General features: G+C 41.1%; 1 non-coding gene across 1 annotated transcript; it reads right to left on the reverse strand.

The window, feature by feature from the left end:
* Positions 1-4,819: 4,819 nt before the first annotated feature.
* Positions 4,820-4,919, reverse strand: LOC149001799 (U6atac minor spliceosomal RNA). Its single transcript, XR_016170577.1, has one exon. It is a non-coding gene; the product is annotated as a U6atac minor spliceosomal RNA (small nuclear RNA).
* Positions 4,920-14,477: the final 9,558 nt, after the last annotated feature.

Genomic DNA, 14,477 nt, shown 5'->3' on the forward strand with positions numbered 1-14,477 from the left:
CTTTTTTTACTATTTTTCTCATGTAATTGGTGTAGCTCTGACGGCTTCCTTTTTGATCCGCGGAACATTCTCCTATTCCTCTTTTTGTAGGGAATTTCATCTTCATGTGTAAGGATGAAACTACCGCTTCTAGAGTGCAAAGGGTTGGTCGTCCTAAGATCATATTATAAGTAGACAAATCTCGGATGACCATAAAACTCACTTGAATGACCCTATCTCTGGGGTATTTGCCGATACGGAGATCTAACCTGATGGTGCCCTCTGCTCGAGTTGAGGTTCCTGTGAAGCCGTATAAGTGTGTTCCACCGGGTACCAGCATTTTCTCATCTAGTTGTAATTTTTTGAAAGCTTCTAGTGACAAGATATATGCTGATGACCTTGTATCTACCAGGACTCTATGGATCTCTGTTCCGGCCAGAGTGACTTTGATGACAAGGGCATCGTCGTGGGGAGTGCTTACCCCTTGTTTATCTTTGGATGAGAAGGTGATTGGTTCTGAAGTGATCTTCTCACCTGGCTTTTCAAGCTCGGCATTCCCCACTTACCGTGCTTTTCTTTTGGCTTGTCTGCTTGACTCCTCAGTTGGGCCACCGAACACAGTAAATATTGGTGGTCGTTTTTGATCATCTCCTCCTTCCCGTGGTCGGGACTTGTTTAGGCGTCCTTCTTTGCCTGGAGATCTGTACCTTTTCTTACCCCCTTCTACTTGTTTTTGATCAAGTCGGGTAGGTCGGAAGTATTTTGTGAGCTGCCCTTGGGAGATGATCCTGTCAACTTCTTCTTTTAGTTGTCGGCAGTCATCCGTCCAGTGTCCGTGATCTTTGTGAAACTCGCAATATTTGCTTTTATCACGGTTTCCCGGACGAGAGTGTAGCTTATTAAGCCATTGGAGAATTCCTCGATCTTTAATTTGCATCAGGATTTCTGATCTCCTCATCGCTGGCGACCCTTCCCGTTCAGGTCGACCATCCCTGGTCGGGTCTATCGTCGTTCTTCTGATGGGTTGGTATTTTTCTTTGTATGTTCCTGCCTCAGTGGTTGGATGCTCCTTCTTTCGAGATTCAATTGTTTCTGATTTCTCTGCTTGTTTGTGGTATCGCTCTCTGAGATCATCATTCGTTTTAGGCATGTCAAGCAAAAGTCTCTCAAGTAGGCCTTCATGGCTGAGTCCTTGGTACAAGGCGTGGAAGGCTATCTTTTCATCCAAATTTTCAATTTGCATGGTCAGATTATTGAATCTCGCAAGGAAATCTCTCATGGACTCCGTTTGCCCTTGTTTTACAGCGAATAAGGTATCTTCTCTCTTTTTGGTTTCTACTCCGCTTTGGAAACGCAATAAGAAAGTCCGACCTAGATGGTCGAAACTCTTTATTCTGCCACAGAGGCGAGCTTGGTACCAATCTAACGCTGCTCCATTCAATGATGCTGGGAAACTGCGGCACATAGCTGCTTCATTGTGTCTAAAGTAGACATGACAGACTTATAATGGGTGATGTGATGCTTAGGACACTTCAATCCGTCGTATGCCTTGAAGGTAGGGCATTTGAAACCTATTGGCATCTCTGGCTTCGAGACGCTTTTGATGAAAGGATCCTCTTTTAAAACGGCGTATAGCTCGTCTTTGCCAGGATTCTTCAATTTTTTGACTGTTTCGTCAAGGTCGGTGATGCGCTTATTCATCTCTTCATCCCGCTTCTTTGAACCATTATGGTTCTTTTTGTCCTTTGAAGCTTTTGCTGGATCTGTGCTGCTTCCTCGATCTCCGTCTTCATCGACTAGAGGATTCTTCTTTGGAATAACTTCTTTCGAGGTTTGAGACTTTGCAGTCTCTTTCTGCAGCTCCTTTTGAGATCGTTGAGGTATCTAGTCGGTCACAGGTGGTCGGTCACGCCTGCTCCCTTCGAGACTTTTTTGTTTTTTCTGAGAATCTGCTTGGGGAGCAATTACGTGTTGCATGGCCATCCTGATCAACTCGCTTAGGGATGAGATTTCTTTTCTCATCTCAAATTGTTCCTTTTGAACTTTGACAATTTGATGCATTGTTGCGTATTGACTTGCTTGAGGGTCTGGAAGAATTGGAGGATCTTGCTGAATCTGGAGTTCGGGAATGTTTTCCATTCCTGGGAGGTTCGGAATGTCCCCTAGGTTCCCTTGGTTGACCTCCTTTTCTCCGTCAGACCCCTCTTCGATTACCAAACCTAATCTTGTCCTCATAATGGCTTTTTGATCAGAGGTTCCCACAGACGGTGCCAATTGTTGCTGCATAATCCCGTTCGTCCCTTCAGCCGGTTGAACCTGCAAGGATGAGCTCGACCGTGGAGGTTGAGTTTTCACCTCCGACGATCTAGTTAGGAATCTGACTAAGGAAGACAAGAAAGTAATGAACAATAATAATATAAATAGTGATAGTTCTATTCAGCGTACCTTTCTCTTGTGTTCTCATACCTTTTTATAGCTTTTCTCTGTATGAGTTTGAGTGGGACTCAAACCTTAGTTAGGTTGTGATCTGACTCTTAGTCATTGAGTCTTACTCAAACATGAGTAGTTGAGTCTTGACTGAATATTGTTTCTTTGGCAAGAACCTTATTTAGATTCACCTTGTTGTTTAGCCTTTGTACTTATTCGATCGACCTCGACTTGGTCGGTCTGTCTTGATCCGAGCTGGTCGGATTAGGCTCAAACCGAACTGGTTTGATTCCGATCTAGGTCGGACTGGGCTCAAACTGAACTGGTTCAAGTTTATTTATTCTTTCCTTATCGCCTATAACTCAGATCAATTAGTATACGTTACCCATCCATTAAAGAATCCCGCATCCCTAAAGTTGATGTGGAATCTAAATCTGTTCTGACTTCTCGCTACACTGTTCTGAGGAATTTGACCTAGGAAGAAATTGAATGAAGTAACTTGTAAAATATAAGCTAGGCTTTGGCAGAAGAAAGCATTAAATTTCAGGATCACCGAGAGGAAACATTTAACATGTGGTCATTTGGACCATTTCCTAGTTATACAAACAGTTGAAATTGTGTTGCATGCTTCCATGTGGAAAAATCTTGTGTTTATTATGTGGATGTGGAACTAATGAGGGTTAACTTTAATAGCAAATCTATTTTTACAAATGGTTCCGTAGTAGTAAGATTTAAATGCAGTTACGCAGAGTAAAATACTTTCTCCCAAAATCCCAAGAAAACAAAATATAAAGTTAGGAGATTATTTCCTTGTTTAGTTTGTTTGATCTTGCCTTCTAGCCATAGACTTCAGATTAACGTTAACAAAAATCAAATGAGTTTACCTGTTCTTTTCATTTACTTTAAGAAGATTCTCAGTCTGTATCATAATTGTTGGTTTCAATTTTTATGGTTTAACAGAGGCCTCTCTTGCTCAGTTCTCTATGAATTTGTGACTCGTCTTTTGATTCCTATGCATATTTGCATTTCAGGTTTCTGCATGACAAGGTGAAGCCACATGTGGTGCACCGGGATATCTGAGCCAGCAATGTATTGCTGGATGAGGAGTTTGGAGCACATATCATGGGAGTTGGTCTCTCAAAGTTTGTCCCCTGGGAAGTGATGCATGAGAGGACAGTGACGGCTGGTACATATGGATACCTAGCACCCGAATTTGTTTACAGAAATGAGCTCACAACCAAGATTGATGTTTATAGCTTTGGAGTGCTTCTTCTTGAACTCATTAGCGGCCGTAGGCCTGCCCAAGGAGTTCATTCTGTCAACTGGCAGAGTATATTTGAGTAGGCCACCCCTCTTGTGCAGGCTCACCAATACCCCAAGCTTCTAGACCCTCTGATATCTGATATTCCAGAAGTTGGAGTTGTACAAAAGGTGGTGGACCTTGTATATGCTTGCACTCAGCATGTACCTTCAGTGCGACCAAGGATGTCACACGTTGTTCATCAGTTGCAGCAATTAGGTTTGAAAACTGCCTCCAAGAAGTCAGGACAGGAACAAGCACAACCTCTAGCACTGCCTCCCGGATGCATATTTTTGAGATGGAAGGAAACAGTGCATAAGTGACAATCTTCATTACCTAGGAAGTAGCATGTACTTGTTTGTACTCTTTTTCTAAACTGTAGTAAATTATATACTAATTAATTACATGGTTTTTTTATAATTTCTGTTTTCAGCAGAAACCAAGAGGAGAGTTTTGGGATCACTGTTAAACGCTAGGTTGCTTCTATGTTTTTTCTGTGCCAATTCTAGTTTTCTTTTCAGTATTTTTAAACCATGTAGACCTGGACGTAACAGTATACCACCATGACAAGAGGATTGCCCCTTATTGTGAGACTGCTCATGATCTTCCCCAGTTGCTGTAGATGCTTCTAGTTTATTCTTGAGTAGCTTCCTGATTAATCTAGAACTCTGTATCTCTTCTCTTGAGATCTACATTCTTAATTCTAACAGAAAAACTTGAAATCTGATTCTGTATATTGTTATGAAACGAGAAGAGGAGGAAGGGTGAAGAGAGATGGGGTGAAGGTAGCTTCCTTCTGCAAAGCGGATCAATCTGATATGCTTTAGCGCATGGATCTTCTCCCTTCCTACCCAGCCCAGAAAATAAATACTTCATGAATCCTAGCTACTTTCTGCAACTGGACGGAATCCTCATAGCCAATTTAAAGCTTTTTAGTGATCAGTTGTGAGTATAAGGTGGTTTCTGGGCTCAAATCCTTCATGGATATGAAAGAATGACTCAAGATAAGCAATTCTCATGGGTAGGATCATGGATCTGCAAGAAAGGTTCAGACTCAGGAAATTTTTTTTGTCAGGGTGGATGGAAATCCATGTGGATGTAGGAGAGAAAAATAAAAAAAGTTGGGTATAAGATCCGCCGAAGTGGGTAGCCTTAACCCGAAAGCTCGTCCCTGTTAGGTGAGATGTGAACCGTCTCTCCTTTCAATGAACACATGCTTTCAGTTGTTACGGTGATATATAAAAATGTTATTTTCCTTCTCCTATCGATGTGGGATTAAAGGTGTGATCTACCAACACTTTTGGGCCGTTGGATATGTCCAATCTCACGCTGGTTTTCATGTATTTTTGTTTTTTTTATTAGTGATGTGTCCAAAAACTGCTCAGCCCTTAGATCTCCTGTAGATGACCTGCAAAAACGAACGTCAGATGTGGTCCGACCGCTGGGGTCGGGAGTCCACCTCCGAAGGCTAAGTCAGTTGATGAACTGATCATAAAAAGGCACTGCTTGAGTACAGAGCAAAGATACCAAGATTGAGAATACGATTCAAATTGTGTTTATTTTTCTATCTCTCTACCTTGTGGGTAGGTGATGTCTTATATAGTGTGTACCTTCGAATCTCCTTTGTTGGATGTATTTGAGCCTTCTTCGGATAGCCGTTAGATCTTAACGAATAGATCTGTTAATGATAGATCCGTTTGAGGTTTGGCTAATAGATAACTCCTTTGATAATATGATCATTATATGGTAGTTATCCATATGATAACGATCGGTATCTTGCGCAGATCCCATGTTTAAGTTACAATGCAGTGTTAAAATCAAGTTAAGTTACAATCAGTGTTAAAAGTAGTAAAATCAAGTTAAGTTACAATCCAATGTTTAAAGAGTATCACAAAGAAAGTTAATTACATATTCTAAATGTTTAACAAAAATCCAAGGAAATGGGGCACTAAGCAAGGGTTTCTTCTATCTTAATAATTGTCTCTTCAAAAGTGTGGACAAAGAAAGCCCAGCATGGCCGCTCCCTCACTACAGTAGGGCTAACCCTGGTACGTAGAGTAATCCTCTTCGGCACCATAACTTTGATCTTCTTCGTAGCTACCACTCGGAGGGTAGTATGAGGGATCAAAGTCCGTCTCGTAGAATGTGCCATCAGAGTCTTCAATACCTGCGAGAAAATCTAACAACGAATGAGTTCAAAAGAACTCAACAAGACCGTTATTCCATAATTCATAATCATGTAAATACAAATCATAACATAATGCAATGTGATATGAAACACATGATGCGAGTATGATTCTAACTCTATGAATGCTAGTCTCTATGGTAGACATGCTTTAAGTCATAGCACCATACTTCTTTAGGTAAGTCTCAATCACTCAATGCCGGGGGGAATTGGGTCCTGCATCCCTCTCGGACAAATCCATGGTTGGGGTTTCGGTCATCGCTCTCTCACATCACAGTTTGGTCTAAATATTGGTGCATGTCAAGGTAAAGCCTAGCCCAATGCAAGTCATCCTACTCAGTCATATCAAGTTAGATCTAGATACGTCCATTTCTCCCATCCCGGGATCCTTTCCAGTATCCTTCACACTAGAGTCACGGATATTATCCACCGGACTCATCAACCCTATTGGTCATCCACAAATAGTAGACGGGAAGCTCTCACGTCCTCTCACGGATATGACCCACTGATCTTTGAGCGCCCGTGAGCCCAAGTCTAACTATTTGCAACCCTACTAATAAATGGCCCCTTTCGGGTATCCGTAGCATGGTTTATGTCCTACCCCGGGTTGGTTACTGGTCTTGAGCGCCCATCAAACCATACACTACCACGGGTCGTTCAGTCTCAATGCCCTTCCGATTCGGGTCTGACACGACAAGGACAATCCTAGCCACACAACTAGACAATCCTATGTATGTCATTCAATAACCCGGGAAAGTGTCTATAAGCACCTTCGGAGAACATCCCATACTATTCCCTCCGATGCCCAAGGACAAAAGCATCAATAGGACACTCCCCAATCCCAAGTTATACCTAGGCAATCACATACTCAAGTCCATCATATATCATACATTTGATACATCAGCATGATAAAAGTTAAATCATAACATCGAAGTGATCCATCATATGTACAAGTACAAGAATAATAAATCATTATAACAAGAGAGTATGAAATCACATTACTGCAGTTCTAAAACATATATAGCAGTCCTATAATATTCAAGAGCAATTAAGAGACTATGTTCACTAAGTATAAGCACCTAAACATAAGTTCATAGCCTATGTGTTTATGGAGATAACCATCCTTACCTTAGGTTGAGTTGATGACGAATCAAGAGTTACCAAGGAATGATCGAAAAGTAGTGTTATGACCCTAAACAAACATAATTAAGAGGTTAGAGAAGAAATCGGGAATATCGGATGTCGAACAGGTCAAAACTGGTTGAAGTTGCTGTCAGCAACAAGTTTGGTCGATGGTCTTGGTCGATGGCATCGACCAAAGAGGATTGACCAAAATTGTCTTCGGGGCTGCATAATGGGTTTTTGGGATTTTGGTCCGAAATTGGTCTTCCGGGGTTCGGATCTATCCGGAACTTGGAGGGATGCTTAAGAACAGTATGAGAACACTACAAATCAAGGAATTAATATAATCCAATGGTCTAAATAGAAAGCCCTAAATTAGACTACTAAGTTCAATAGACAAGCATCATAGCATGGATTGAAATCAATTGCATTTGCATTGGAAATGCATGCATTAGCTAAGGGAACTTATAGGAATTTGATTAGGATCATATGCTAGTGATAAACATATACATAGCACACTATGTACCTCAATTTTAGACAAGAAAGCATGAAGTTAAGAAGAAAATCAAAGAATGCTTATGCAAGGCTTGAAATGAGAGCATAACATCAATGGACAAGGGAGAAAATCATAGGTTAAGCAAGAGTGGACACTTGGAGTGATGGTTGCAAGGATTCCTCGAGTGGTCTCACTTGTTACCAAGATTTGCCCTACTGTGGAGTGGGAGCGTCTAAGCGTGATTGATGAAGTCTATGTTTATGAAGATGTTCTTTACAAATTAGAATAGACTTTAGATTAGTTAGATTATATCTTTCTTCTTGTCTTTAGAATCAGTTGTAATCTCCTTTGACTTTCGATCTACATTCCGCTGTACTCGTGGAGTGAGATTCCGCCTCACTCTACAGTTGATTTTAAATATCTATTGGTATCATTTTTGCACTCTGATGATTATCTCGTTACTTTACTTTGATTTATTTGAATAATATTATTAACCTTGATTTAGTCTTGTTCTTGATTATATTGTTGTGAATGTAGGAGGTTGATTTACTCGATACTGGATCTTGTGGACTGTGGATCACACACTCAAGTATGCCAGATAGGGTACTGGCTGGGTGGATGTGACAATAATGATTGGAATAGGGCTCAAAACACGAGGCTAGTATAAATAGAATAGGGAATATTCCAAATCATTAACTTCGAGTCTGTGAAACTTTGGTCGATGGTCTTTGGTCGATGGCATGGACCAAAGAGGATCGACCAAAACAGAATTCAACAGAAAAATCAGGTTTAGTTCAGTAACTTCGGGAAGGGATTTGGAGGGCTATACAGGGTCAAATTAAATGGGGTTTTCTTCTACAATTCAATCAAGAAGTCTAGCTTTGGGAAATACCTTTGGATTGTGCACAGTAGTCCATTAGGTACTTCAAATAATTTACTCTTCTTCGATGCGCAGATTCTCACTAAACACCGACAATGTACTCAAGTAAGGGGTATCATCATCAATGTCCATGGGCTCTGACTTTGACTCATAATTATCAATCAAAAGGATCCACAAGTCTACCACCTCTTCAGGTCTTCGGACCTATAAACAATAGTGGATCCGGGTCAGGGTCAGGGTTAGGGTAGGGCTGGATTTTACACCAGTAGTTGAGGCTTCGGGGAGAGGAAAAGACCGATGGTGGAAGAGGTCAAAGTCCCTTCTCCTGTTCGAACCAAAAGGAAGCATGACTCGGTCGATGCTTCTGCCCCGAAGAAATCCAAAAAGAACAAAGATTCTGAGGAAGTCTTTGTTCCGCAGTGGTCACTAGTGGTGTCGGACCGGGTCACGCAAGACTATGAGAAGGCTACCGAGTGGAGCTCTCTTGGCCTCATGCCTGCCGATCGGCAAGCCTTTGAAACCCTGCAAGACCACTCTCTCGTTCATCTTTCCACAAGGTATTATTTCTCTTGGTCTTTTGCTACTTGTTTTGTAATCTCTCCTGGGATTTTTGATAATTCGCCTGCTTTCTCAGGAATGCCGTGCTGTGCTTCTACCAACACATGGAGGCCTTGAGCTGAGTTGGTCATAGCGGCTCCTTACTGCAGACTTGTGAAGAGAATTTGGCAAAGGCCAATTCTGAGGTGGACCGGCTGAAGAAAGCAGCCAAAGTGTCGAAGGAGGTAAATGACAAGGTCATCAACTCTTTGAAAAAAGATCTTGACTTGTCAATTAGTCGTGCTACTGCTGCCGAGCGCGAGGCTAAGAAGCAAAAAAAGCTTGCTACTGAGAGTACTGACAGACTTGAGCTTCAAGCCATAGAGAATGGGCATCTGAAGGAGAGGGTAGTCCCCAGCAAACCTGAACATCTTTCACAAGATCTTCGAAGAGACTGCATTCGGAAGTATCTGAACAACGTTCCCTTCAGTGATCTAATGACTCCATTCAACCTTCAAGCTTACCGAGCGGGGCAGAATGACTTCTGGAAGGCTATTCTTGAAGCTAACCCTTCCTGTCACATCCACCCAGCCGGTATCCTATCTGGCATACCCGGGATGTGATCCACAGCCTGAAGATCCAGATCGAGCGGCCATGCCTCCCACATACACGATAACATAATCATGAACAATATAATCAATGTTTAAAGTAAGCAATAAACAGATCAAATGAATAGGAAAAGATAATCAATCAGAGTGCGGAATTATCAAGTATCAACTTCACATAAAATAATCTCAAAGAGAAAGAGTGATCAAGAGTCACTCCTTCAATAATAGCAGAAAAGTGGTTAATTAAACTTAATTACAATCAGTATCAAGAGTAAATCCATAAGAGTTAAAGACAATATATCAAATGTTTACAGTCATCCAGGGAAATGGGCACTACGCAAAGGTTTCTTCTATCCTAATGATTGTTTCTTCATAAGTGTGGATGAAGTGAACCCAGCGCGGCCGCTCCCTCACCATGGTGGGGCTAACCCTGGTACGAACCATAACCCTCCTCGGCACAATAATCCTGACTCTCATCGTAGCCATCACCCGAAGGGTAGTATGCGGGATCATAGCTCTGGTTGTAGAGTGCACCATCAGAGTCATCTACACCTGCAGGATAATCTAACAAATTGCACAAAAGGAATGAGTTCAAAAGAACTCAGCAAGGCAAGTTGTTTCATAATTCACACTTCATTCGATACAAGTCATGATATGATGCAAGATGATATGAGACAATGATGATATATGATTCTAACCCTAAGTATGCTAGTCTCTAAGGTAGACATGCTTTAAGCCATAGCACCATACTTCTTTAGGTCGTCTGTCACTCCCCCTCAATCATACAAGATATCTTGGGTCTACTAGGGTAATTGGGTAAAGTCCTCATCAAACCATGGCTAGGGGTTAAGTCAGCACTCTCTCACATCACCATTGGTATAAGTACTGGCGCATGTCACGGCATAGCCTAGCCCGATGCAAGTCATCTACTCATTCGTATCATGTCAAATCCGGATACTTCCCCTATGGCACCGACCAACTCGGACTACGGACTCATCAACCCTATTGGTCATCCACAAATGGTAAACGGGAAACTCTCACGTCCTCTCATGGGTTGGTTACCGGTCTTGAGCGCCCGTGAGCCCAAGTCTATCCATTTGCAACCCTACCAATAAATGGCCCCTTTCGGGTATCCGCAATATGGTTTAAGTCCTCTCACGAAGTGGTTACCGGTCTTGAGCGCCCATCAACCATACTCTACTACAGGTCATTCGGTCTCAATACCCTTCCAATTCGGGTTTGATACAACAAGGAATATCCTAACCATACACCTAGACAATCCTATGTATGTCATCCAATAACCCGGGAAAGTGTCGATGGACACCTTCGAAGAATATCCCATACTATTCCCTCCGATGTCCAAGGACAGAAGTGTCGGAAGGACACTTCCCAATCCCAAGTCATACGTAGTCAATCACAAGCTCAATCTCATCATATCATTCATAATCAATAATTCGTCATATAAACAAAGACATATCATAACATGATTGATCATATACGAAATCATGAAGTATAATTAAGCATGATATTCCGAATGACATATAACATACTATTACTGATAAGAATGTATATAAAAGTCATGGATGGTAATGAAGTACACATAGGAAATATATTTACTAAATTCTCTAAGCATAAGCATGATCACATAATCAATGTACTTGAGTTAACGGCCGTCCTTACCTTAATCGAGTCGTAAATAAAATCAATGATCACCAAGGATAGTCCCAAAATCAGTGTTGGTACCCTAGACAACATACAAGTAACATCAGAGAAGAAGATAGTCGAATTGGAGGTCAAACGAAGCAATTCGGCCAAGTACAGGGACGTTACTATCTCTTGGTTGATTGGCTTGGTCGACTGTCAGTCGACCAAGGCTGTTGACCAAGACTTGTTAACCATGGGCAGAATTGAAGACTTGGTCCAACACTGACCTTCCGGTGCTCCGATCGACACAAAATTTGGAGGGCATGTTTATAACAATATGAGGATACTACACACTAAATTTCATGACGATCCAATGGTCCAATTATAAATACCCAAATCGAAGCCTTATGTTCTATATGATAAATATCACAAATCGAATTGGAATTGATTGAAATTCTAAAGAATGATGGGAATCAATCAAGAGAATGGTAAGAATCAAGTTAGAATCATGAATTCATAGTAATCTAGACCTAAAATGTATTTACATATCAGTTTTGAATCAAGACAAGGTTGAAATGGAAGAAATCAAAGTAATAAAATGTAAGCAATCCTAATTGAATCATAACATAGCAAGAATGGGGTGATGATCATGGGATTGAATGGAGAAAACTCATGGTTATATGTTTACAAGGTTGGAGCACTTCAACCATGGTCTTAAGATCATAATTTGGTAGAAAATGAATAGATTAGAAGAAGAATAGAAGGAATCATACCTTGAGTTGATGATTGATGTGTAATACTAATGATTGGAGTCAAAGATCTTCATAAACATCAAGAAAAGCCCAAGAGAGTGTCCAACTTCGTGCTCTGGAGTGCAAATGATTAGTTTAGGTCCTCATTCACAAGTTCCAAAAAGGTAGGTGCAAAATGGGAAGTGATTTTGTAACTTTTCGGATTTCATTACTGCTGGTCAACTGGCTGGTCGACTGTCAGTCGACCAAGGCATGACAGCAACTTCAGGAGTGGATTTGAAAGGCCAGACAGATCTGAATTGAGTTGGGTTTTCTCCTACAAGTCAATAAACAAGTCTAGTTTCAAGAAATACCTTCGGATTGATCACGGAGGGTCCAATAAGTGCTTCAACTAATTCAATCTTCATCGATGCGAAGATTTTCACTCAACACTGACAATGTGCTCAAGTAAGGGGCATCATTGTCAATGTCCATAAGCTCTGGATCAAGCATCGAATCTTCAACTATGAGGGCCCACAAGTCTCTTCTACCTCCACTTCGGGTCTTCGGACCTGCAACAGTATAAAATCCAGGCCGGGTCAGGGTTAGGATAAGGCCGCATTTTACATTTCCTTTGACACAACTCCCTTCCAGTGTGTTTGCCACAAGGAAGTCTTTGAGAGGCTTGAGCTGCCTTTTCCAAATAGGGTCTGGGAGGAAGAGGACCCTATTCCAGTGGATCCAGATATCGAGAAGTATCTTAATGATTTGCCGCCTCTTCCTGAAGAACCTCCAATGTGAAATCCAGCCCTTTCCTAACCCTGACCCAGATACATTTGTATTTGTAGGTCTGAAGACCCGGAGTAGTGGAAGAAGAGACTTGTGGGCCCTCATAGTCGAAGATTCGGTGTATGACTCAGAGCCTATGGATATTGACAGTGATGCCCCTTACTTGGATACACTCTCAGTGTTCACTGAGAAACTGCACTTAGAAGGGGGAGAGCATAGTTGAAGTACGTGATGCACTTCCGATCTCGTTTCAAAGGTATTTATCTATTCTAGACTTGTTGATTGACTTGTAGGAGAAAACCCAACTCAATTTGTATCAGTCTCGCCTTCAATTTCCCTGACTGAAGTTGCTGTTCAGGCTTGGTCGACTGGCCAGTTGACCAATTAGTCGACCAACAGAACGGTAAATTCGAAAATTACAAAATTCTCTATTATTTTAACCCTACTTTTTGGGAACTCGTGAATAGAAGCCTAACCTAATCATTGGCACTCCAGAGCACGAAGAGTGAGCTTCCCAAAGTCCTCTCTTGAAGTTGGTGAAGATTCTTGGCCTCAATCATTGCATTCCCTCTTCATTCACTTCCTCAAGGTATGATTCCTCTCTCTCATCCTCTAATCTACTCTTTCCTCCACTCATTCTCACTATTGAGACCATGGCTGAAGTGCTGCAACCTTGCAAACACTTAGCCATGTGTTTCCCTTTCATCTCCATTAATTTCTTCTCGTTCTTGCTATGCTATGCATTCAATACAATCAATAGCATTGCATTTCCATGATTCTTGTCATTCCAACTTTTCTTATTGAGCTAAACTGATGTATAGATGTATGCTAGGTCTGATTTACTATTGTTTTATGATTGTTGTATAGTTCTTATCATTTCCTTAGCTGATTCCCCATCATTCCTTGCCATTGCAACAAACCCCATTTCAATTCTTGATGTTAGCATATAGAACATAGGGTTTCAATTTGGGTATTCCTAATTGGACTGTTGGATCTTAATAATTTTCATTGTGTAGTGTCCCTATATTGCTATGATCATTCCCTCCAAATTTCAGATCGATCCGAGACCCGGAAGATCAATTTCGGGCCCAATTTCCCTATGCTGCCCGTTACTGATCCTCTTGGTCGACTGGTCAGTTGACCAATCAGTCGACCAAAGGAAAACAACAACTCAACTCTAGCTCGTTTCGCTTCGTTTGATCTCCGATTTGACTGTTTCCTTCTCTAATGTTACTTATATGTTACCTAGGGTTCAAGCACTAAGTTGGGGACTATCTTAAGTGGTATTTGCTAATATTCCCGATTTGATTAAGGTAAGGATAGTTATACCCATATGACATGGACAATGTGCTTATTCAATGATGATTGGCAACTTGATATGCTTTTCTTATCAATTCTATTTAGACATTATATGACTATTGTAGTTGTCTTTTAATAGCATTAACATGTTTAAGTACTCTTGTATATCATGTTTATTTAATTATTGTTATTTACATTACACTTGAATTATGCGATGTTATGATATGATTTCCATTATGATGATGTATCATGTATGTGTGATATGATGAATTGAGAATGTGATTGGATAAGTATAATTTGGGATTGAGGAATGTCCTATTGACATTTCTGTCCTTGGACACTGGAGGGAATAGTATGGGATGTTCTCCGAAGGTGTCCATCGACGCTTTCCCGGATTATTGGATGACATATATAGGGCTTGTCAAGGTGTATGGCTAGGATGTCCTTGTCATATCAGACCCAAATCGGAAGGGTATTAAG

The sequence above is a fragment of the Hakea prostrata genome, chromosome 10 (assembly GCF_041222555.1).
Source record: "Hakea prostrata isolate BN-2017 chromosome 10, UWA_Hpros_2, whole genome shotgun sequence".
Classification (NCBI taxonomy): domain Eukaryota; kingdom Viridiplantae; phylum Streptophyta; class Magnoliopsida; order Proteales; family Proteaceae; genus Hakea; species Hakea prostrata.